The sequence below is a fragment of the Staurois parvus genome, unplaced genomic scaffold, assembly GCF_062004578.1.
Source record: "Staurois parvus isolate SC_StPar_1 unplaced genomic scaffold, SC_StPar_1.0 ptg003102l, whole genome shotgun sequence".
In the NCBI taxonomy this organism is placed as follows: Eukaryota; Metazoa; Chordata; class Amphibia; order Anura; family Ranidae; genus Staurois; species Staurois parvus.
This window is the reverse complement of record NW_028320898.1, coordinates 75,990-100,660: the sequence shown is the minus strand read 5'-3', so window position 1 is coordinate 100,660 and position 24,671 is coordinate 75,990. Positions and strand designations below refer to the sequence as shown.

The following is a 24,671-nucleotide window of genomic DNA, read 5'->3' as shown; positions in this document are numbered from 1 at the left end:
TGAGACGTCTCTTGTAGTTGGTGGAGGAACCCTTGTTGGCGGGCACAGAGGTGAGACGTTCCTTGTAGTTGGTGGAGGAACCCTTGTTGGTGAGCACAGAGGTGAGACGTTCCTTGTAGTTGGTGGAGGAACCCTTGTTGGTGAGCACAGAGGTGAGACGTTCCTTGTAGTTGGTGGAGGAACCCTTGTTGGCGGGCACAGAGGTGAGACGTTCCTTGTAGTTGGTGGAGGAACCCTTGTTGGTGAGCACAGAGGTGAGACGTTCCTTGTAGTTGGTGGAGGAACCCTTGTTGGCGAGCACAGAGGTGAGACGTTCCTTGTAGTTGGTGGAGGAACCCTTGTTGGTGAGCACAGAGGTGAGACGTTCCTTGTAGTTGGTGGAGGAACCCTTGTTGGTGAGCACAGAGGTGAGACGTTCCTTGTAGTTGGTGGAGGAACCCTTGTTGGCGAGCACAGAGGTGAGACGTCTCTTGTAGTTGGTAGAGGAGCCCTTGTTGGTGAGCACAGAGGTGAGACGTCCCTTGTAGTTGGTGGAGGAACCCTTGTTGGGGAGCACAGAGGTGAGACGTCTCTTGTAGTTGGTGGAGGAACCCTTGTCGGTGAGCACAGAGGTGAGATGTCTCTTGTAGTTGGTGGAGGAACCCTTGTTGGCGAGCACAGAGGTAAGGCGTTCCTTGTAGTTGGTGGAGGAACCCTTGTTGGCGAGCACAGAGGTGAGACGTTCCTTGTAGTTGGCGGAGGAACCCTTGTTGGCGAGCACAGAGGTGAGACGTTCCTTGTAGTTGGTGGAGGAACCCTTGTTGGCGAGCACAGAGGTGAGACGTTCCTTGTAGTTGGTTCCCAGGTTTCCTCACATCTCAGGAGGGATTTCAGTCCACTCTTCTTTACAGATCTTCTCTAAATCATTAAGGTTTCTTGGCCATTCAAAGTTTTAGCTCCTTCCATACATTTTTTATAGGATGAAGGTGTGGAGACTGGCTAGGCCACTCCATGACCTTAATGTGCTTCTTCTTGAGCCACTCCTTTGTTGCCTTGGCGGTATGTTTTGGGTCATTGTCATGCTGGAACACCCATCCACGACCTATCTTCAGTGTTCTGGCTGAGGGAAGAAGGTTCTCATCCAAGATTTGACAATATATGGCCCCGTCCATTGGCCCCTTAATGCAGCAAAGTCGGCCTGTACCTTTTAGCAGAGAAACCGCCCCAAAACATAATGTTTCCACCTGTGTGCTGCACTGCAGGGATGGTGTTCTTAGGGTCATAGTCAGCATTTTTCTTCTTCCAAACACGGCAAGTCATGTTAATGCCAAAGCGCTCATTTTTGGTCTCATCTGACCACAGCACTTTCTCCCAATCTTTCTCGGCATCAGTCAGATGTTCATTGGCAAACTTCAGACTGGCCTGCACATGTGCCTTCTTCAGGAGGGGGGACCTTGCAGGCACTGCAGGATTTAAATCCATGGCAGCGTATTGTGTTACCAATGGTTGGGTTGGTGACTGTGGTCGCAACTGCCTGCAGATCATTCACAAGCTCCTCCCATGTAGTTCTGGGCTGATCCCTCACTTTTCTCATGACCATCCTGACTGCATGAGGTGAAATCTTGCCTGGACCTCCAGACTGTGTAGGGAGATTGATGGTTATTTTATATTTCATCCATTTGTGAATAATCGCCCCAACAGTTGTCTCCTTCTCACCAAGCTTCTTGCTGATGGTCTTGTAGCCCATTCCAGCCTTGTGCAGGTCTATATTCTTGTCCCTGATGTCCTTTGACAGCTCCTTGGTCTTGGACCCATGGTGGTGCCCAAGAAAGAGATTCTGTGGACGGGTGTCTTTTATACACGAGTTGTCGTTAGGAGAACCTTCTTCCATTGACAGGACTAATCTGTGTACCACATGAGCACAGAGCCAGTCTGTGGGAGCCAGAATCATTGTTGGCTGGTAGGGGATCAAATACTTATTGTGCTCACTGAACTGCAACTCCATTTATAACATTTGTATCGTCTTGTTTCTGGATTTTTGGTTGATATTCTGTCTCTGTCATGTAAAATACATCTGTGATAACAATTATAGACCCTTCATTTCTCTGTGAGTGGGCAAACCTACACCATCTGCCGGGGATCAAATCAGTGTATTCCCCTCTGTATATGGGCACTGACCCACCCATGACATCACTGCAGGAGGTCTTTTACTAAAAGGGGCCTACCACCTGATGACACTGCTGTAACCAGACTGGTACAGAGCCATCTAGTGGTAGCTATGGATGGAGATGGCTCCCACAGGGTCTCCAGGTACTGGCCATTCCCCCATGTTCCCAGAAGACCCCATGCATGGGAGCCTAGAGAAGTGTGTCCTCTGATTACTGTGCAGCATTTTGGAGTATCCCATGCCCCAACCCCTCTCCTGTTTAACCGCCTCCCGCCCGCCATATAGTCCAATAACGGGCGCAAGGCGGTTCTCTCGTTCTGGGAGGAGTCATATGATGTCCTCCCATTCTCACCGTGCATGCGCGGCTCCGGGAGCTCACAGCACGGAAATCTCCGGTGCGTTGTGTCCCTCAGACACAGCGGATCACCGATCCATGGAAAGAGCCGAAGATGGCAGCTTGGTCATGTGATCAGCTGTGTCCAATCACAGCTGATCACATGTAAACAGGGAAATGCCGGTTATCGGCATTTCTCTCCTCACGAGCTGTCACGCTGACAGAGGACAGGAGTGGAGAGCCGGTAATCGGCATTCCTCAGAGGGGACATGTACACTGATCATCAGGGCACTGATGACCAGTGTGCCCTGATGATCAGTGTAGCCCCAGCAGCGCCACCTGTCAGTGTCCATAAGTGCCACATCAATGCCACATATCAGTGCTATCTGAGCTGCCTATCAGTGTCGCCTGTCAGTGCCCGTCAGTGCCGCTTATCAGTGGCCATCACTGCAGCCTCATTAGCGCACATCAGTGAAAGAGAAAATCACTTATTTACAAAATTTTATAAGAAAAACTAAAAATCCAGAGGTGATGAAATACCACCAAAATAAAGCTCTATCTGTCACAAAAAAATGCTAAAAAATGTCATATGGGTGCAGTGTTGCATGACCGCGCAATTGTCATTCAAAGTGTGACAGCGCTGAAAGCTGAAAATTGGCCTGGACAGGAAGGGGGTAGAAGTGCCCGGTGGGCAGGAAGGGGGTAGAAGTGCCCGGTGGGCAGGAAGGGGGTAGAGGTGTCCTGTGGGCAGGAAGGGGGTAGAAGTGTCCTGTGGGCAGGAAGGGGGTAGAAGTGTCCTGTGGGCAGGAAGGGGGTAGAAGTGCCCGGTAGGCAGGAAGGGGGTAGAAGTGCCCGTAGGCAGGAAGGGGGTAGTAGTGTCCCGTAGGCAGGAAGGGGGTAGAAGTGTCTGGTAGGAAAGAAGGGGGTAGAAGTGCCCCGTAGGCAGGAAGGGGGGGTGATAGTGCCCCGTTGGGCAGGGAGGGGGTGACAGTACCCTGTAGGCAGGAAGGGGGGTGATAGTGCCCCGTTGGGCAGGAAGGGGGTGACAGTGCCCCGTAGGCAGGAAGGGGGGTGATAGTGCCCGGTAGACATGTGGTTAAAGTTCATCAAGCAATAAATTTTAGAAGACACCCCGGGACAGTTATTGGAGCCGGGCTGCATACACTGGTGCTGGTGAGCAGCCTCTTTACTATTAAGGAGGAGCCAACTATTACCAACGGCCCCTACAGGGGGCAGCACATCTCCTGATGGATACCAAAAATGTGAAAATACAAAGGAGCTCCAAACCAAATGATGGAAGAGTCCAATCAGCTTTCATGATTCATCATGTGACCACATAGAACAGCCAATGCAATTCATGGGAAAACATGCTCCCCTTCATCATGGCGTGAATGAAAACAAGTTACCATCCAAATCTGTAGGACATCCTGCTTGTTGTGCTGCCCCTGGTAATGTCGTTCCCATTCACACCCCACATGCAAACAAGCTCGACTTAAAACAGATCAGAAAGTATGAGGCACTGGTCTGCCTAGGAGGTATGAGGCACTGTTCTGAAGTCTCTACGAAGTACACAGCACTGGTCTATAGTCTTTAGGCAGTATAAGGCACTGGTCTGGCTAGGAAGTATGAGGCACTTGTCTGTAGTCTCTATGCATTATGAAGCACTGGACTGAACCACTTAGGAATTATGAGGCACTAGTCTGACATCTTTAGGAAGCATGAGGCACTAGACTGGTCTGCCTAGGAAGTATGAGGCACTGATCTGGTCTGCCTAGGAAGTATGAGGCACTGATCTGGTCTGCCTAGGAAGTATAAGGCACTGGTCTGACATCTCTAGGAAGTATGAGGCACTGGTCTGGTCTGCCTAGGAAGTATGAGGCACTGATCTGGTCTGCCTAGGAAGTATGAGGCACTGGTCTTGTCTGCCTAGGAAGTATGAGGCACTGGTCTGACGTCTCTATGACGTATGAGGCACTGGTCTGGTCTGCCTAGGAACTATGAGGCTCTGGTCTGCCTAGGAACTATGAGGCTCTGGTCTGCCTAGGAAGTATGAGGCACTGGTCTGAAGTCTTTAGGAAGTATGAGACACTGGTCTTGTCTGCCTAGGAAGTATGAGGCACTGATCTGGTCTGCCTAGGAAGTATGAGGCACTGATCTGGTCTGCCTAGGAAGTATAAGGCACTGGTCTGACATCTCTAGGAAGTATGAGGCACTGGTCTGGTCTGCCTAGGAAGTATGAGGCACTGATCTGGTCTGCCTAGGAAGTATGAGGCACTGGTCTGACGTCTCTATGACGTATGAGGCACTGGTCTGGTCTGCCTAGGAACTATGAGGCTCTGGTCTGCCTAGGAACTATGAGGCTCTGGTCTGCCTAGGAAGTATGAGGCACTGGTCTGAAGTCTTTAGGAAGTATGAGGCACTGGTCTGAAGTCTTTAGGAAGTATGAGACACTGGTCTTGTCTGCCTAGGAAGTATGAGACACTGGTCTGGTCTGCCTAGGAAGTATGAGACACTGGTCTGGTCTGCCTAGGAAGTATGAGGCACTGGTCTGAAGTCTCTATGAAGTATGAGGCACTGGTCTGGTCTGCCTAGAAAGTATGAGGCACTGGTCTGGTCTGCCTAGGAAGTATGAGGCACTGGTCTATTCTGCCTAGGAAGTATGAGGCACTGGTCTATTCTGCCTAGGAAGTATGAGGCACTGGTCTATTCTGCCTAGGAAGTATGAGGCACTGGTCTGAAGTCTCTATGAAGTATGAGGCACTGGTCTGGTCTGCCTAGGAAGTATGGGGCACTGGTCTGTAGTGAAGAACAAAAACAGAGCACACAAACCTTGCAGATTACCTCAGTAAACAGTAAATTTATTGATTCAGGAGATATACTCACAAGAGTAGTAATAAAGCCGGCATATAAAATCCAAAAGCGCATCCTATGATAAGGAGACACATGCGAATCCCATCTGAAGGGGAAATTCTCAGAATGACGCTGAATCTTTTCGAAGGGGGGTCCCTTCTTCATCAGTGCTCTGATGAAGTACTAGTCTGGTCTTACTAGGAAGTATCAGGCACTGGTCTGCCTAGAAAATATGAGGCACTGGTTTGAAGTCTCTAGGGAGTATGGGGCACTGGTCTGTTCTACCTAGGAAGTATGAGGCACTGGTCTAGTCTGCCTAGGATGTATGAGGCACTGGTCTGGTCTGCCTTAAGATGTATGAGGCACTGGTCTGAAGGCTCTAGGACAGGGGTGTCCAAACTTTTTTCAAAGAGGGCCAGATTGGATGAAGTGAACATGGTGGAGGGCCGAACATTTTTCCAAACATTCTTTGAACCATTACAATTAAATGCAAATAAATTATTTTATGCCAAGTTACCGTATTTTTCGCCGTATAAGACGCACCTAGGTTTTAGAGGCAGAAAACAGGAAAAAAAAAAATTCTGAACTAATGGACTGCAGACACAGTACAGAAGATGACCAGAGACTGCGGACACGGTACAGGAGATGACCAGAGACTGCGGACACGGTACAGGAGATGACCAGAGACTGCGGACATGGTACAGGAGATGACCAGAGACTGCGGACACGGTACAGGAGATGACCAGAGACTGCGGACATAGTACAGGAGATGACCAGAGACTGCGGACAGCACAGGGATGACCAGAGACTGCGGACAGTACAGATGACTGCTGACCTTTGGGGAGGTGGTACCTGAATTTGACAGGTACCCGCTCCCACGTCCGCGGAGTTGTTCTTTGATCTTACCTGTTCCTCGATCCAGCCGCGCGCTGTCTTCCCGGCTTCTGTAATGGCGCTCGGCATGACAGCCGGGTGCCCAGTGCGCATGAGCGAGAAGCACTTGCGCTTTGTGATTGGTCCGGCGGCTTCTGGGATCTGTCATGTGTCCCAGGTACCGCCTTACCATTCACAAAAAGCACCGCTTCTTGCGCATGCGCACTTGGCACCCGGCTGTCATGCCCAGTGCCCACACTACAGAAGCCGGGAAGACAGCGCGCCGCTGGATAGAGGAACAGGTAAGGTCCCACTGCAGAGCTGAGCGGCCGGCCCGGTATTCTGACACGGCGGCGGTGGAAATACCGGACCGGCCGCTCCATATTCGCTCCATAAGACACACTGACACACTGACATGGAGGGCCGTATTAAACCGACCCTCGGGCCGTAAATGGACCGCGGGCTGGACTTTGGACATGCCTGCTCTAGGAAGTATGAGGCACTGATTTGGTCTGCCTAGGAAGTATGAGGCACTGGTCTGGTCTGCCTACAAATTATGAGGCACTGGTCTGGTCTGCCTACAAAGTATGAGGCACTGGTCTGAAGTCTCTAGGAAGTATGAGGTAATGGTCTGGTCTGTCTAGGAAGTATGAGGCACTGGTCTGGTCTGCCTAGGAAGTATGAGGCACTGGTTTGAAGTCTCTAAGAAGTATACAGCACTGGTCTACAGTCTCTAGGAAGTATGAGGCACTGGTCTATTACACCTAGGAAGTATACAGCACTGGTCTGTTCTGCCTAGTAAGTATGAGGCTCTGGTCTGCGTAGGAAGTATGAAGCACTAGTCTGAAGTCTCTAGGAATTACAAAGCACTGGTCTGATCTGTCTAGGAAGTATGAGGCACTGGTCTGATCTGTCTGGGAAGGATGAGGCACTGGTATGGTCTGTCTAGGAAGTATGAGGCACTGGTCTGATCTATCTAGGAAGTATGAGGCACTGGTCGGAAGTCTCTATGCATTATGAAGCACCAGACTGAACCACGTAGGAATTATGAGGCACTAGTCTGACATCTCTAGGAAACATGAGGCACTAGACTGGTCTTACTAGGAAGTATCAGGCACTGGTCTGACAGCTCTAGGAAGTATGTGGCACTGGTCTGACATCTCTAGAAAGTATGAGTGTTGCGGAACCAGCCCGCCTGGGCTTCCTCGTGTGGAGTGATGCGTCTCAGCCAATGGTCCCCTTTTCTGGCAAGTCTTCCAGCACTGTCACAAGGCAGGTATTAGAGCTCAAAACCAATCCCAAACCACGAGTCGGAACTTCCTATAGGGTGAATGAATGAATGTCGGAACTTCATGTAGGGTGAAGTGAATCAATCTTTATTAAACACAGCTCAGTATATACAGCGTCACCCCCACCAGACAGCCTGGCACCGGGTTTTCCCCACCCACAACAAACCCTACAACCACCAATACAGTATGAACTCTATAGAAGGGAAGGACTACAAGGTCACATTTCCCTAAACAGTGTAGAATGTCTGTGAAACATAAACAGCTTTACAAAGGGGAGGAAACCGGAACAGAAAGGGCAAAATGTGATCACAAAGGGACGGTTTGTCACAATGAGGCACTGGTCTGAAGTCTCTAGGAAGTATGAGGCACTGGTCTATTCTGCCTAGCAAGTATAAAGCACTGGTCTATCTAGGAAGTACAAGCACTGGTCTGGTCTGCCTAGGAAGCATGAGGCACTGGTCTGTTCTGCCTAGGAAGCATGAGGCACTGTTCTGTTCTGCCTAGTAAGTATGAGGTACTGGTCTGAAGTCTCTAGAACGTATAAGGCACTTGTCTGAAGTATCTAGGAATTACAAGGCACTGGTCTGGACTGCCTAGCAAGTTGAGGCACTGGTCTGACATCTCTACGAAGTATGAGGCATTGATCTGGTATACCTAGGAAGTGTGAGGCACTGGTCTGGTCTGCCTACGAAGTATGAGGCACTGGTCTGAAGTCTATGTGAATTATAAAGCACTGGACCAAACTGCCTAGAAGGTATAGGGCACTGGTCTGAAGTCTCTAGGAAGTATGAGGCACTGGTCTGAAGTCTCTAGGAAGTATGAGGCACTGGTCTGAAGTCTCTAGGAAGTATGAGGCACTGGTCTGAAGTCTCTAGGAAGTATGAGGCACTGGTCTGAAGTCTCTAGGAAGTATGAGGCACTGGTCTGAAGTCTCTAGGAATTTCAAGACACTGGTCTGGTTTGCCTAGGAAGTATGAGACACATGTGTGAAGTCTCTAGGAAGTGTGAGGCGCTGGTCTGATCTGACTAGGAGGTACGAGGCACTGGTCTGAAGTCTCTAGGAATTACAAGGCACTGGTCTGGTATGCTTAGGAAGTATGAGGCACTGTTCTGGGCTACCTACTGCCTAGGACATATTGGGTAATGTTCTGGACTGCCTAGGAAGTATAATGCACTGGTCCTAAGTCTCTAGGGCAGTGATGGCGAACCCGTGGCACGCCGAGCCTTATCTGTGGGCACGCCAGGAGAATACCATATTTTTCGCTCCATAAGACGCACTTTTTTTCCCCCAAAAAAGGGGGGGAAATGTCAGTGCGTCTTATGGAGCGAATATAGAGCGGCCGGTCTGGTATTTCCACCGCCGCCATGTCAGAATACCGGGCCGGCCGCTCAGCTCTGCAGTGGGACCGTACCTGTCCCTCTATCCAGCGGCGCTGTCTTCCCGGCTTCTGTAGTGTGCGTGACAGCCGGGTCCCAAGTGCGCATGCGCAAGAAGCAGTGCTCTTTGTGAATGGTAAGGCGGTACCTGGGACACATAACAGATCCCAGAAGCCGCCGGACCAATCAAAAAGCGCAGCGCTTCTCGCGCATGCGCACTGGGCATCCGGCTGTCCGATGAGCGCCCACACTACAGAAGCCGGGAAGACAGCGCGCCGCTGGATAAAGGAACAGGTAAGATAAAAAAAAAACTCTGCGGAAGTAAGAGCGGGAACCTGTCAAATTCAGGTACCCCTCCCCCTCCCCAAAGGTCAGCAGTCATCTGTACTGTCCGCAGTCTCTGGTCATCCCTGTACTGTCTGCAGTCTCTGATCATCTCCTGTACTGTGTCCGCAGTCTCTGGTCATCTCCTGTACTGTGTCCGCAGTCTCTGGTCATCCCCTGTACTGTGTCCGCAGTCTCTGGTCATCTCCTGTACTGTGTCCGCAGTCTCTGGTCATCCCTGTGCTGTCCGCAGTCTCTGGTCATCCCTGTGCTGTCCGCAGTCTCTGGTCATCCCTGTACTGTCCGCAGTCTCTGGTCATCCCCTGTACTGTCCGCAGTCTCTGGTCATGCCCTGTACTGTCCGCAGTCTCTGGTCATCCCCTGTACTGTCCGCAGTCTCTGGTCATCTCCTGTACTGTCCGCAGTCTCTGGTCATCCCTGTACTGTGTCCGCAGTCTCTGGTCATCTCCTGTACTGTGTCCGCAGTCTCTGGTCATCTCCTGTACTGTGTCCGCAGTCTCTGGTCATCCCTGTACTGTGTCCGCAGTCTCTGGTCATCTCCTGTACTGTGTCCGCAGTCTCTGGTCATCTCCTGTACTGTGTCCGCAGTCTCTGGTCATCTCCTGTACTGTGTCCGCAGTCTCTGGTCATCTCCTGTACTGTGTCCGCAGTCTCTGGTCATCTCCTGTACTGTGTCCGCAGTCTCTGGTCATCTCCTGTACTGTCCGCAGTCTCTGGTCATCCCTGTACTGTGTCCGCAGTCTCTGGTCATCTCCTGTACTGTGTCCGCAGTCTCTGGTCATCTCCTGTACTGTGTCCGCAGTCTCTGGTCATCTCCTGTACTGTGTCCGCAGTCTCTGGTCATCCCTGTACTGTGTCCGCAGTCTCTGGTCATCTCCTGTACTGTGTCCGCAGTCTCTGGTCATCTCCTGTACTGTGTCCGCAGTCTCTGGTCATCTCCTGTACTGTGTCCGCAGTCTCTGGTCATCTCCTGTACTGTGTCCGCAGTCTCTGGTCATCCCTGTACTGTCTGCAGTCTCTGGTCATCTCCTGTACTGTGTCCGCAGTCTCTGGTCATCTCCTGTACTGTGTCCGCAGTCTCTGGTCATCTCCTGTACTGTGTCCGCAGTCTCTGGTCATCTCCTGTACTGTGTCCGCAGTCTCTGGTCATCTCCTGTACTGTGTCCGCAGTCTCTGGTCATCTCCTGTACTGTGTCCGCAGTCTCTGGTCATCTCCTGTACTATGTCCGCAGTCTCTGGTCATCCCTGTACTATGTCCGCAGTCTCTGGTCATCTCCTGTACTGTGTCTGCAGTCTCTGGTCATCTCCTGTACTGTTAATTAGTTTGCACTTCTGTACGAGTTGTTTTTTCTAAACCAAAAGCTCGATATTCAGGTTTCATTGCAGTGTTGGCACTTTGAAAGAAATAAGTTGGTTTTGGGTTGCAGTTTGGGCACTCGGGCTCACAAAGGTTCGCCATCACTGCTCTAGGGTATGAGGGGTATGAGGCACTGGTCCTAAGTCTCTAGGGTATGAGTCACTGGTCTGGAGTGCCAAGGAAATATGAGGTACCACAATGCCTTTTATGGAGAATCTAAGTTCTGGCCTCCCATCAGTCACACCGTTGTACTTCAGCTTTGAACACACAACCTATCCTACTGACTACACACAACTCTACTTCGTATTTCCCATTTCATGGTTTCCTGTTTGGCGTTCCTCCCAGCTGTGAGCAATAATCACATAGAACTGTGCGCAGACCGCACTGCCAGCCAATACTTCTAATGACGGAGGTTGTGAGAACAACTTGCTGTAGAAGGAGGAACACGGATGGTGACTGACACATGACAAACCATAACTATGAGGACAGCAAAAACTCCTCGTGTCTGAGTGTTGAGATGGCACCTTAACCAATAAACACCAAAATATCCATCCATATAGTCCTCTGAGGGGCGTCAGGGAAGAGTTGTCATCATTTGGTGTGGTCTGCCAGAGCTTCAGCTGGGAAGTCTTTACCGTATACCAGTGTAGGGACTTGGGAGCACAGAAAGTCTTCCTCGCTTCACAGCGGGAGTCCAAGAGTCCAGGAGATGGAGCAACCGGCTCATCTCCCCAGGGGCAGGTCCACAGTCCGTGAGAGGAGGTGGTTGTCCTCCCTCCCCAGCAGCAGTTCAAGGACCTGGGAGAGGAGGAAGCCATCCTCACTCACTGGTGGCAGATCCACAGTCTAGAAGAGGAGCTGGGGCTCAGTCTGCTGCTGGGGAAAGGGGTCAATTGCCCCAACTCCCTGGAGCCATGAAGACACAGTAGGTGCTGGACAGAGGTCAGTGGCACTCTGCCCTGTTGCCACTTCTTCAGCTGGGGACCCCGCATCCTCCTCTTTGGCTGTTGGGGAGGGAGGGCTACTTCCTCCACTCCCAGATTGTTGATCTGCTGCTGGGAAGGAAGGATGACCACCTCCTGTCCTGGACTGTGGATCTGCTGCTGGGGTGGGAGGATGACCACCTTCTTTCCCAGACTGTGGTTCTGCAGCTGGGGAGGGTGCACGACCACCTCCTCTTCTAGACTGTGGATCTGCCACCAGTGAGTGAGGACGGCTTCCTCCTCTCCCAGGTCCTTGAATTGCCACTGGGGAGGGAGGACAACCACCTCCTCTCACGGACTGTGGAACTGACCCTGGGGAGATGAGCCGGTTGCTCCATCTTCTGGACTCTTGGACTCCCGCTGTGAAGCGAGGTAGACTTTCTGTGCTCCCAAGTCCCTACACTGGCACTGGGGAGCAGAAACTCTGACTTCTCCCTGAGGTTCCCAAGTCTCTGTAGGTGTTGACCAGAGGTAGTAGACCCTCTGTTTCCAGCGCTTCAGCTGGGGTTAGGAGTTCCACTGTATCGGCCTGCTGCTGTGGTGAAGGGCTGCCCACCTTGGCTCCCTGGCAGGGGCGGACTGACAACTCATGGGGCCCTCGGGCAATAGGGGATCATGGTGCCCCTGTGTCCTTGCCCAAACTCCAAAAAGCCTATGAAAAAGGTACCAGGGGCATCTCATGGGGCCCCCTACTGACCCCGGGCCCTCGGGCAGTGCCCGAGTTTCCAAATGGTCAGTCTGCCCCTGCTCCCTGGAGCTCTGGAAGTGCTGTTGGTGCTGGGCAGAGGTCAGTGGTGCTCTTCGCTGATGCCAGCTCTTCTGTGGGGAAGCAAAATGAAAATTTGGGGGTCTTGCACAAATCCTCCAGGACCACTGATTGTTGTAAGCAGAGGTCAGTGGTGCTCATCCCTGATGTCAGATCTTCTGCTGGAGGCTCACGGGGTTGTTCCTTCTCAGCAGAAAAGTCTATTAAATCCCTAGTCTCTGGAATTACTGAAAATCCAGGGCACAGGCTGTTGGCACTTGGGCCCAGTACCAGTGCTTCGGCGGGTGACTGATGATCCATACCATCCATGGGTGCAGGAGAACACTGCTGAGCTTCGTCAGTCTTTTATATGTTTGTTCCGGCTCCCATTCCTGTGTTACTATAAAGTCCAAGTCACGGTTCATCCGAGCTCACTGGGAAGTTCCAACTACCTAAAATCCTGAATGTCCCATCTCCACTCCACTGCATCACCAAAATATGGATCCTCCTGAAGTGTCTCAACTATCAATCCCGGGCCACCAAAGTCATAGCCTTCTATAGGATCGCTGTTCTTCAGCCACAGACACACTTGGGTAGCCCGATACCCATCATCCAGCACCATTCCGTCTGGACCAACCTCTCCAGCTCCGTCAGCCATCCCTCCCGAGGATGCTCTCTTAGGAATGGTATCCTCAATGCAAGCTGATCACAAAATCATTGCACTGTGGTTGGAAGTAATTCTCCCCGGAGAACCTGAACCTCCTCTAGAGCCTCGTTCCACTGTTCTCTTCAAATCACATCCTTCCAGTCCAGCTCACCTGCCAAGACAGGACCATCAAACTGGGCCAGAGCTTCCTGCAGTCTCCACTGAAATCCAGCTGCCATTTCCTGTCCTTCATCCATATTCCCACTGGTAGTTTGGATTGCTCTGAAAGGAAAAGCAAATCCCACCACTGCCAGCAAATGTGACGAATCTGTCAACCCGATTGGGTGATTCCGTCAGAGAACTGCTTCCACACTGCTGGGACACAGGACCAAGGTAATATAGCCGAGCATCGCACCCAAGAACTAGACGACACTCGCTTAGGTGCAAAACTGGAACTCTTTATGGAACAGAAATACAAGTTTTTATGTACTCAGGAACAGGAGCAGTCCTCACATGAACAATAAAACAAATATTACACATTGAGATAAACATCCCACACTGATTACGTAATGAGGTCATGGTTGGGTCTGTCACGGATCCTCTATGGTGGATCTGGTTCCTGAGTCACTGACATTCCTGAGTAGGTTCCTCTGTTATGTATCTGGTTCCTGAGTCACTGATATTCCGGAGTAGGTTCCTCTGTGGTGTATTTGGGTTCTGAGTCACCGATATTCCGGAGTAGTTTCCTCTGTGGTGTATTTGGGTTCTGAGTCACCGATATTCCGGAGTAGTTTCCTCTGTGGTGTATTTGGGTTCTGAGTCACCGATATTCCGGAGTAGGTTCCTCTGTGGTGTATCTGGTTCCAGTCAATTATGTTCCAGAGTAGGTTCCTCTGTGGTGTATCTGGTTCCTGAGTCACTGATATTCCGGAGTAGGTTCCTCTGTGTTGTAGCTGGTTCCAGTCAATTATGTTCCAGAGTAGGTTCCTCTGTGGTGTATCTGGTTCCCGAGTCACTGATATTCCACAGTAGGTTCCTCCGTGGTGTATTTACTTCCTGAGTCACCGATATTCCGGAGTAGGTTTCTCTGTGGAATATCAGTGACTCAGGAACCAGATACACCACAGAGGAACCTACTCTGGAATATCGGTGACTCAGAACCCAAATACACCACAGAGGAACCTACTGGGAAATATCAGTGACTCAGGAACCAGATACACCACAGAGGAACCTACTCTGGATTATCAGTGACTCAGGAACCAGATACACCACAGAGGAACCTACTCTGGAGCATAGGTGACTACAACCAGATACATCACAGAGGAACCTACTCTGGAATATCAGTGACTTGGGAACCAGATACACCAGAGTAGGTTCCTCTGTGATGTATCTGGATGTAGTTACCTATATTCCAGAGTAGGTTCCTCTGTGGAGTATTTACTTCCTGAGTCACTGATATTCCAGAGTAGGTTCCTCTGTGGTGTATCTGGGTTCTGAGTCTCTGATATTCTGGAGTAGGCTCCTCTGTGGTGTATCTGGTTCCAGTCAATTATGTTCCAGAGTAGGTTCCTCTGTGGTGTATCTGGTTCCCGAGTCACTGATATTCCGGAGTAGGTTCCTCTGTGGTGTATCTTGGTTCTGAGTCACTGATATTCTGGAGTAGGTTCCTCTGTGGTGTATCTGGTTCCAGTCAATTATGTTCCAGAGTAGGTTCCTCTGTGGTGTATCTGGTTCCTGAGTCACTGATATTCCGGAGTAGGTTCCTCTGTGGTGTATCTGGTTCCCGAGTCACTGATATTCCGGAGTAGGTTCCTCTGTGGTGTATCTGGTTCCCGAGTCACTGATATTCCGGAGTAGGTTCCTCTGTGGTGTATCTGGTTCCCGAGTCACTGATATTCCGGAGTAGGTTCCTCTGTGGTGTATCTGGTTTCCGAGTCACTGATATTCCGGAGTAGGTTCCTCTGTGGTGTATCTGGTTCCCGAGTCACTGATATTCTGGAGTAGGTTCCTCTGTGGTGGATCTGGTTCCCGAGTAGCTGATTTTCCTGAGTAGGTTCCTCTGTTGTGCATCTGGGTTCTGAGTCACTGATTTTCCTGAGTAGGTTCCTCTGTGGTGTATCTGGTTCCAGAGTCACCGATTTTCCGGAGTAGGTTCCTTTGTTGTGTATCTGGTTCCCAAGTCACTGATATTCCAGAGTAGGTTCCTCTGTGGTGTATCTGGTTCCTGAGTCACCGATATTCCGGAGTAGGTTCCTCTGTGGAGTATTTACTTCCTGAGTCACTGATATTCCAGAGTAGATTCCTCTGTGGTGTATCTGGGTTCTGAGTCTCTGATATTCTGGAGTAGGTTCCTCTGTGGTGTATCTGGTTCCAGTCAATTATGTTCCAGAGTAGGTTCCTCTGTGGTGTATCTGGTTCCTGAGTCACTGATATTCCGGAGTAGGTTCCTCTGTGGTGTATCTGGGTTCTGAGTCACTGATATTCTGGAGTAGGTTCCTCTGTGGTGTATCTGGTTCCAGTCAATTATGTTCCAGAGTAGGTTCCTCTGTGGTGTATCTGGTTCCTGAGTCACTGATATTCCGGAGTAGGTTCCTCTGTGGTGTATCTGGTTCCCGAGTCACTGATATTCCGGAGTAGGTTCCTCTGTGGTGTATCTGGTTCCCGAGTCACTGATATTCCGGAGTAGGTTCCTCTGTGGTGTATCTGGTTCCCGAGTCACTGATATTCCGGAGTAGGTTCCTCTGTGGTGTATCTGGTTTCCGAGTCACTGATATTCCGGAGTAGGTTCCTCTGTGGTGTATCTGGTTCCCGAGTCACTGATATTCTGGAGTAGGTTCCTCTGTGGTGGATCTGGTTCCCGAGTAGCTGATTTTCCTGAGTAGGTTCCTCTGTTGTGCATCTGGGTTCTGAGTCACTGATTTTCCTGAGTAGGTTCCTCTGTGGTGTATCTGGTTCCAGAGTCACCGATTTTCCGGAGTAGGTTCCTTTGTTGTGTATCTGGTTCCCAAGTCACTGATATTCCAGAGTAGGTTCCTCTGTGGTGTATCTGGTTCCTGAGTCACCGATATTCCGGAGTAGGTTTCTCTGTGGTGTATCTGGTTCCTGAGTCACCGATATTCCGGAGTAGGTTTCTCTGTGGTGTATCTGGGTTCCCAAGTCACTGATATTCCAGAGTAGGTTCCTCTGTGGTGTATCTGGGTTCTGAGTCACTGATATTTTGGAGTAGGTTCCTCTGTGGTGTATCTGGTTCCTGAGTCACTGATATTCTGGAGTAGGTTCCTCTGTGGTGTATCTGGTTCCCGAGTCACTGATATTCTGGAGTAGGTTCCTCTGTGGTGTATCTGGTTCCCGAGTCACTGATATTCCGGAGTAGGTTCCTCTGTGGTGTATCTGGTTCCCGAGTCACTGATATTCCGGAGTAGGTTCCTCTGTGGTGTATCTGGTTCCCGAGTCACTGATATTCCGGAGTAGGTTCCTCTGTGGTGTATCTGGTTCCCGAGTCACTGATATTCCGGAGTAGGTTCCTCTGTGGTGTATCTGGTTCCCGAGTCACTGATATTCTGGAGTAGGTTCCTCTGTGGTGTATCTGGTTCCCGAGTCACTGATATTCTGGAGTAGGTTCCTCTGTGGTGGATCTGGTTCCCGAGTAGCTGATTTTCCTGAGTAGGTTCCTCTGTTGTGTATCTGGGTTCTGAGTCACTGATTTTCCTGAGTAGGTTCCTCTGTGGTGTATCTGGTTCCAGAGTCACCGATTTTCCGGAGTAGGTTCCTTTGTTGTGTATCTGGTTCCCAAGTCACTGATATTCCAGAGTAGGTTCCTCTGTGGTGTATCTGGTTCCTGAGTCACCGATATTCCGGACTAGGTTTCTCTGTGGTGTATCTGGGTTCCCAAGTCACTGATATTCCAGAGTAGGTTCCTCTGTGGTGTATCTGGGTTCTGAGTCACTGATATTTTGGAGTAGGTTCCTCTGTGGTGTATCTGGTTCCTGAGTCACTGATATTCTGGAGTAGGTTCCTCTGTGGTGTATCTGGTTCCCGAGTCACTGATATTCTGGAGTAGGTTCCTCTGTGGTGTATCTGGTTCCCGAGTCACTGATTTTCCGGAGTAGGTTCCTCTGTGGTGTATCTGGTTCCCGAGTCATCGATATTCCGGAGTAGGTCCCTTTGTAGTGTATCTGGGTTCTGAGTCACTGATATTCCGGAGTAGGTTCCTCTGTGGTGTATCTGGTTCCCGAGTCACTGATATTCTGGAGTAGGTTCCTCTGTGGTGTATCTGGTTCCCGTGTCACTGATATTCCAGAGTAGGTTCCTCTGTGGTGTATCTGGTTCCCGAGTCACAGATAATCTGGAGTAGGTTCCTCTGTGGTGTATCTGGTTCCCGAATCACTGATATTCCGGAGTAGGTTCCTCTGTGGTGTATCTGGGTTCTGAGTCACTGATTTTGCTGAGTAGGTTCCTCTGTGGTGTATCTGGTTCCCGAGTCACCGATATTCCGGAGTAGGTTCCTCTGTGGTGTATCTGGTTCCCGAGTCACCGATATTCCGGAGTAGGTTCTTCTGTGGTGTATCTAGTTCCCGAGTCACCGATATTCCGGAGTATGTTCCTCTGTGGTGTATGTTCCTCTGTGGTGTATCTGGTTCCCGAGTCACTGATATTCCGGAGTAGATTCCTCTGTGGTGTATCTGGTTCCCGAGTTACCGATATTCCGGAGTAGGTTCCTCTGTGGTGTATCTGGTTCTGAGTCCCCAATATTCTGGAGTAGGTTACTCTGTGGTGTATCTGGTTCCTGAGTCACCAGTTTTCCGGAGTAGGTTCCTCTGTGGTGTATCTGGTTCCTGAGTCACCGGTTTTCCGGAGTAGGTTCCTCTGTGGTGTATCTGGTTCCCGAGTCACTGATATTCCGGAGTAGGTTCCTCTGTGGTGTATCTGGTTCCCGAGTCACTGATATTCTGGAGTAGGTTCCTCTGTGGTACATCTGGTTCCCGAGTCACTGATATTCCGGAGTAGGTTCCTCTGTGGTACATCTGGTTCCCGAGTCACGGATATTCCGGAGTAGGTTCCTCTGTGGTGTATCTGGTTCCCGAGTCACTGATATTCCGGAGTAGGTTCTTCTGTGGTGTATCTGGTTCCTGAGTCACTGATATTCCGGAGTAGGTTCCTCTGTGGTGTATCTGGTTCCCGAGTCACTGATATTCCGGAGTAGGTTCCTCTGTGGAATATCAGTGACTCAGGAACCAGATAGACCACAGAGGAACCTACTCTGGAACATAATTGACTGCAACCAGATACACCACAGAGGAACCTACTCCGGAATATCGGTGACTCAGAACCCAAATACACCACAGAGGACCCTACTCCGGAATATCGATGACTCAGAACCCAAATACACCACAGAGGAACCTACTCCGGAATGTCAGTAACTCGGGAAGTAAATACTCCACAGAGGAACCTACTGGGGAATATCAGTGACTCAGGAACCAGATACACCACAGAGGAACCTACTCTGAAACATAGGTGACTACAACCAGATACATCACAGAGGAACCTAGTCTGGAATATCAGTGACTCGGGAACCAGATACACTAGAGTAGGTTCCTCTGTGATGTATCTGGTTGTAGTTACCTATATTCCAGAGTAGGTTCCTCTGTGGAGTATTTACTTCCTGAGTCACTGATATTCTGGAGTAGGTTCCTCTGTGGTGTATCTGGTTCCTGAGTCACTGATATTCCGGAGTAGGTTCCTCTGTGGTGTATCTGGTTCCTGAGTCACTGATATTCCGGAGTAGGTTCCTCTGTGGTGTATCTGGCTCCCGAGTCACTGATATTCCGGAGTAGGTTCCTCTGTGGTGTATCTGGTTCCCGAGTCACTGATATTCCGGAGTAGGTTCCTCTGTCGTGTGTCTGGTTCCCGAGTCACTGATATTCCGGAGTAAGTTCCTCTGTGGTGTATCTGGTTCCCGAGTCACTGATATTCCGGAGTAGGTTCCTCTGTGGTGTATCTGGTTCCCGAGTCACTGATATTCCAAAGTAGGTTCCTCTGTGGTGTGTCTGGTTCCCGAGTCACTGATATTCCGGAGTAAGTTCCTCTGTGGTGTATCTGGTTCCCGAGTCACTGATATTCCGGAGTAGGTTTCTCTTTGGTGTATCTGGTTCCCGAGTTACCTATATTCCAGAGTAGGTTCCTCTGTGGAGTATTTACTTCCTGAGTCACTGATATTCCGGAGTAGGTTCCTCTGTGGTGTATCTGGTTCCCGAGTCACTGATATTCCGGAGTAGGTTCCTCTGTGGTGTATCTGGTTCCCGAGTCACTGATATTCCGGAGTAGGTTCCTCTGTCGTGTGTCTGGTTCCCGAGTCACTGATATTCCGGAGTAAGTTCCTCTGTGGTGTATCTGGTTCCCGAGTCACTGATATTCCGGAGTAGGTTCCTCTTTGGTGTATCTGGTTCCCGAGTCACTGATATTCCGGAGTAGGTTCCTCTGTGGTGTATCTGGTTCCCGAGTCACTGATATTCCGGAGTAGGTTCCTCTGTGGTGTGTCTGGTTCCCGAGTCACTGATATTCCGGAGTAAGTTCCTCTGTGGTGTATCTGGTTCCCGAGTCACAGATAATCTGGAGTAGGTTCCTCTGTGGTGTATCTGGTTCCCGAATCACTGATATTCCGGAGTAGGTTCCTCTGTGGTGTATCTGGGTTCTGAGTCACTGATTTTGCTGAGTAGGTTCCTCTGTGGTGTATCTGGTTCCCGAGTCACCGATTTTCCGGAGCAGGTTCCTCTGTGGTGTATCTGGTTCCCAAGTCACCGATATTCCGGAGTAGGTTCCTCTGTGGTGTATCTGGTTCCCGAGTCACCGATATTCCGGAGTAGGTTCCTCTGTGGTGTATCTGGTTCCCGAGTCACCGATATTCCGGAGTAGGTTCCTCTGTGGTGTACGTTCCTCTGTGGTGTATCTGGTTCCCGAGTCACTGATATTCCGGAGTAGATTCCTCTGTGGTGTATCTGGTTCTGAGTCCCCAATATTCTGGAGTAGGTTACTCTGTGGTGTATCTGGTTCCTGAGTCACCAGTTTTCCGGAGTAGGTTCCTCTGTGGTGTATCTGGTTCCTGAGTCACCGGTTTTCCGGAGTAGGTTCCTCTGTGGTGTATCTGGTTCCCGAGTCACTGATATTCCGGAGTAGGTTCCTCTGTGGTACATCTGGTTCCCGAGTCACTGATATTCCGGAGTAGGTTCCTCTGTGGTACATCTGGTTCCCGAGTCACTGATATTCCGGAGTAGGTTCCTCTGTGGTGTATCTGGTTCCCGAGTCACTGATATTCCTGAGTAGGTTCCTCTGTGGTGTATCTGGTTCCTGAGTCACTGATATTCCGGAGTAGGTTCCTCTGTGGTGTATCTGGTTCCCGAGTCACTGATATTCCGGAGTAGGTTCCTCTGTGGAATATCAGTGACTCAGGAACCAGATAGACCACAGAGGAACCTACTCTGGAACATAATTGACTGCAACCAGATACACCACAGAGGAACCTACTCCGGAATATCGGTGACTCAGAACCCAAATACACCACAGAGGACCCTACTCCGGAATATCGGTGACTCAGAACCCAAATACACCACAGAGGAACCTACTCCGGAATATCAGTAACTCGGGAAGTAAATACTCCACAGAGGAACCTACTCGGGAATATCAGTGACTCAGGAACCAGATACACCACAGAGGAACCTACTCTGAATCATAGGTGACTACAACCAGATACATCACAGAGGAACCTAGTCTGGAATATCAGTGACTCGGGAACCAGATACACCAGAGTAGGTTCCTCTGTGATGTATCTGGTTGTAGTTACCTATATTCCAGAGTAGGTTCCTCTGTGGAGTATTTACTTCCTGAGTCACTGATATTCTGGAGTAGGTTCCTCTGTGGTGTATCTGGTTCCTGAGTCACTGATATTCCGGAGTAGGTTCCTCTGTGGTGTATCTGGTTCCCGAGTCACTGATATTCCGGAGTAGGTTCCTCTGTGGTGTATCTGGTTCCCGTGTCACTGATATTCCGGAGTAGGTTCCTCTGTCGTGTGTCTGGTTCCCGAGTCACTGATATTCCGGAGTAAGTTCCTCTGTGGTGTATCTGGTTCCCGAGTCACTGATATTCTGGAGTAGGTTCCTCTTTGGTGTATCTGGTTCCCGAGTCACTGATATTCAGGAGTAGGTTCCTCTGTGGTGTATCTGGTTCCCGAGTCACTGATATTCCGGAGTAGGTTCCTCTGTGGTGTGTCTGGTTCCCGAGTCACTGATATTCCGGAGTAGGTTTCTCTTTGGTGTATCTGGTTCCCGAGTCACTGATATTCCGGAGTTGGTTCCTCTGTGGTGTATCTGGTTCCCGAGTCACTGATATTCCGGAGTAGGTTCCTCTGTGGTGTGTCTGGTTCCGGAGTCACTGATATTCCGGAGTAGGTTCCTCTGTGGTGTGTCTGGTTCCCGAGTCACTGATATTCCGGAGTAGGTTTCTCTTTGGTGTATCTGGTTCCCGAGTCACTGATATTCCGGAGTTGGTTCCTCTGTGGTGTATCTGGTTCCCGAGTCACTGATATTCCGGAGTAGGTTCCTCTGTGGTGTGTCTGGTTCCGGAGTCACTGATATTCCGGAGTAGGTTCCTCTGTGGTGTATCTGGTTCCCGAGTCACTGATATTCCGGAGTTGGTTCCTCTGTGGTGTATCTGGTTCCCGAGTCACTGATATTCCGGAGTAGGTTCCTCTGTGGTGTATCTGGTTCCCGAGTCACTGATATTCCGGAGTAGGTTCCTCTGTGGTGTGTCTGGTTCCGGAGTCACTGATATTCCGGAGTAAGTTCCTCTGTGGTGTATCTGGTTCCCGAGTCACTGATATTCCGGAGTAGGTTCCTCTTTGGTGTATCTGGTTCCCGAGTCACTGATTTTCCGGAGTAGGTTCCTCTGTGGTGTATCTGGTTCCCGAGTCACTGATATTCCGGAGTAGGTTCCTCTGTGGTGTATCTGGTTCCTGAGTCACTGATATTCCGGAGTAGGTTCCTCTTTGGTGTATCTGGTTCCCGAGTCACTGATATTCCGGAGTAGGTTCCTCTGTGGTGTATCTGGTTCCCGAGTCACCGATATTCCGGAGTAGGTTCCTCTGTGGTGTATCTGGTTCCCGAGTCACTGGTTTTCCGGAGTAGGTTCCTCTGTGGTGTATCTGGTTCCCGAGTCACCGATATTCCGGAGTAGGTTCCTTTGTGGTGTATCTGGTTCCCGAGTCACCGATATTCCGGAGTAGGTTCCTCTGTGGTGTATCTGGTTCCCGAGTCACCGATATTCCGGAGTAGGTTCCTCTGTGGTGTATCTGGTTCCCGAGTCACCGATATTCCGGAGTAGGTTCCTCTGTGGTGTATCTGGTTCCCGAGTCACCGATATTCCGGAGTAGGTTCCTCTGTGGCGTATCTGGTTCCCGTGTCACCGATATTCCGGAGTAGGTTCCTCTGTGGTGTATCTGGTTCCCGAGTCACTGATATTCCGGAGTAGGTTCCTCTGTGGTGTATCTGGTTCCCGAGTCACCGGTTTTCCGGAGTAGGTTCCTCTGTGGTGTATCTGGTTCCCGAGTCACCGATGTTCTGGAGTAGGTTCCTCTGTGGTATATCTGGTTCCCGAGTCACTGATATTCCGGAGTAGGTTCCTCTGTGGTGTATCTGGTTCCCGAGTCACCGGTTTTCCGGAGTAGGTTCCTTTGTGGTGTATCTGGTTCCCGAGTCACCGGTTTTCCAGAGTAGGTTCCTCTGTGGTGTATCTGGTTCCCGAGTCACTGATGTTCTGGAGTAGGTTCCTCTGTGGTATATCTGGTTCCCGAGTCACTGATATTCCACAGTAGGTTCCTCTGTGGTGTATCTGGTTCCCGAGTCACTGATGTTCTGAAGTAGGTTCCTCTGTGGTATATCTGGTTCCCGAGTCACTGATATTCCGGAGTAGGTTCCTCTGTGGTGTATCTGGTTCCTGAGTCACTGTTATTCCGGAGTAGGTTCCTCTGTGGTATATCTGGTTCCCGTGTCACCGATATTCCGGAGTAGGTTCCTCTGTGGTGTATCTGGTTCCTGAGTCACTGATATTCCGGAGTAGGTTCCTCTGTGGTGTATCTGGTTCCTGAGTCACTGAAATTCCGGAGTAGGTTCCTCTGTGGTGTATCTTGTTCCCGAGTCACTGATATTCCGGAGTAGGTTCCTCTGTGGTGTATCTGGTTCCCGAGTCACTGATATTCCGGAGTAGGTTCCTCTGTGGTGTATCTGGTTCCCGAGTCACCGATATTCCGGAGTAGGTTCCTCTGTGGTGTATCTGGTTCCCGAGTCACTGATATTCCGGAGTAGGTTCCTCTGTGGTGTATCTGGTTCCCGAGTCACTGATATTCCGGAGTAGGTTCCTCTGTGGTGTATCTGGTTCCCGAGTCACTGATATTCTGGAGTAGGTTCCTCTGTGGTGTGTCTGGTTCCAGTCACTTATGTTCCGGAGTAGGTTCCTCTGTGGTGTATCTGGTTCCTGAGTCACTGATATTCCGGAGTAGGTTCCTCTGTGGTGTATCTGGTTCCTGAGTCACTGATATTCCGGATTAGGTTCCTCTGTGGTGTGTCTGGTTCCAGTCACTGATATTCCGGAGTAGGTTCCTCTGTGGTGTATCTGGTTCCTGAGTCACTTATGTTCCAGAGTAGGTTCCTCTGTGGTGTATCTGGTTCCCGAGTCACTGATATTCCGGAGTAGGTTCCTCTGTGGTGTATCTGGTTCCCGAGTCACTGAAATTCCGGAGTAGGTTCCTCTGTGGTGTGTCTGGTTCCAGTCACTTATGTTCCGGAGTAGGTTCCTCTGTGGTGTATCTGGTTCCCGAGTCACTGATATTCCGGAGTAGGTTCCTCTGTGGTGTATCTGGTTCCAGAGTCACTGATATTCCGGAGTAGGTTCCTCTGTGGTGTGTCTGGTTCCAGTCACTTATGTTCCGGAGTAGGTTCCTCTGTGGTGTATCTGGTTCCAGAGTCACTGATATTCCGGAGTAGGTTCCTCTGTGGTGTGTCTGGTTCCAGTCACTTATGTTCCGGAGTAGGTTCCTCTGTGGTGTATCTGGTTCCCGAGTCACCGATATTCCGGAGTAGGTTCCTCTGTGGTGTATCTGGTTCCTGAGTCACCGATATTCCGGAGTAGGTTCCTCTGTGGTGTATCTGGTTCCTGAGTCACTTATGTTCCAGAGTAGGTTCCTCTGTGGTGTATCTGGTTCCCGAGTCACTGATATTCCGGAGTAGGTTCCTCTGTGGTGTATCTGGTTCCCGAGTCACTGATATTCCGGAGTAGGTTCCTCTGTGGTGTGTCTGGTTCCAGTCACTTATGTTCCGGAGTAGGTTCCTCTGTGGTGTATCTGGTTCCCGAGTCACTGATATTCCGGAGTAGGTTCCTCTGTGGTGTATCTGGTTCCAGTCACTTATGTTCTGGAGTAGGTTCCTCTGTGGTGTATCTGGTTTCTGAGTCACTTATGTTCCAGAGTAGGTTCCTCTGTGGTGTATATGGGTTCTGAGTCACTGATATTCCGGAGTAGGTTACTCTGTGGTGTATATGGGTTCTGAGTCACTGATATTCCGGAGTAGGTTCCTCTGTGGTGTATCTGGTTCCAGTCACTGATATTCTGGAGTAGGTTCCTCTGTGGTGTATCTGGTTCCAGTCACTTATGTTCCAGAGTAGGTTCCTCAGTGATCTGTTTG

The 24,671-nt window shown here is 50.3% G+C and overlaps 1 protein-coding gene across 1 annotated transcript in view; it reads left to right on the top strand.

The window, feature by feature from the left end:
• The window catches only part of ACAP1 (ArfGAP with coiled-coil, ankyrin repeat and PH domains 1), a 66,730-nt gene that overhangs the window by 3,872 nt on the left and 38,187 nt on the right, over positions 1–24,671 (top strand). The window lies entirely within an intron of this gene.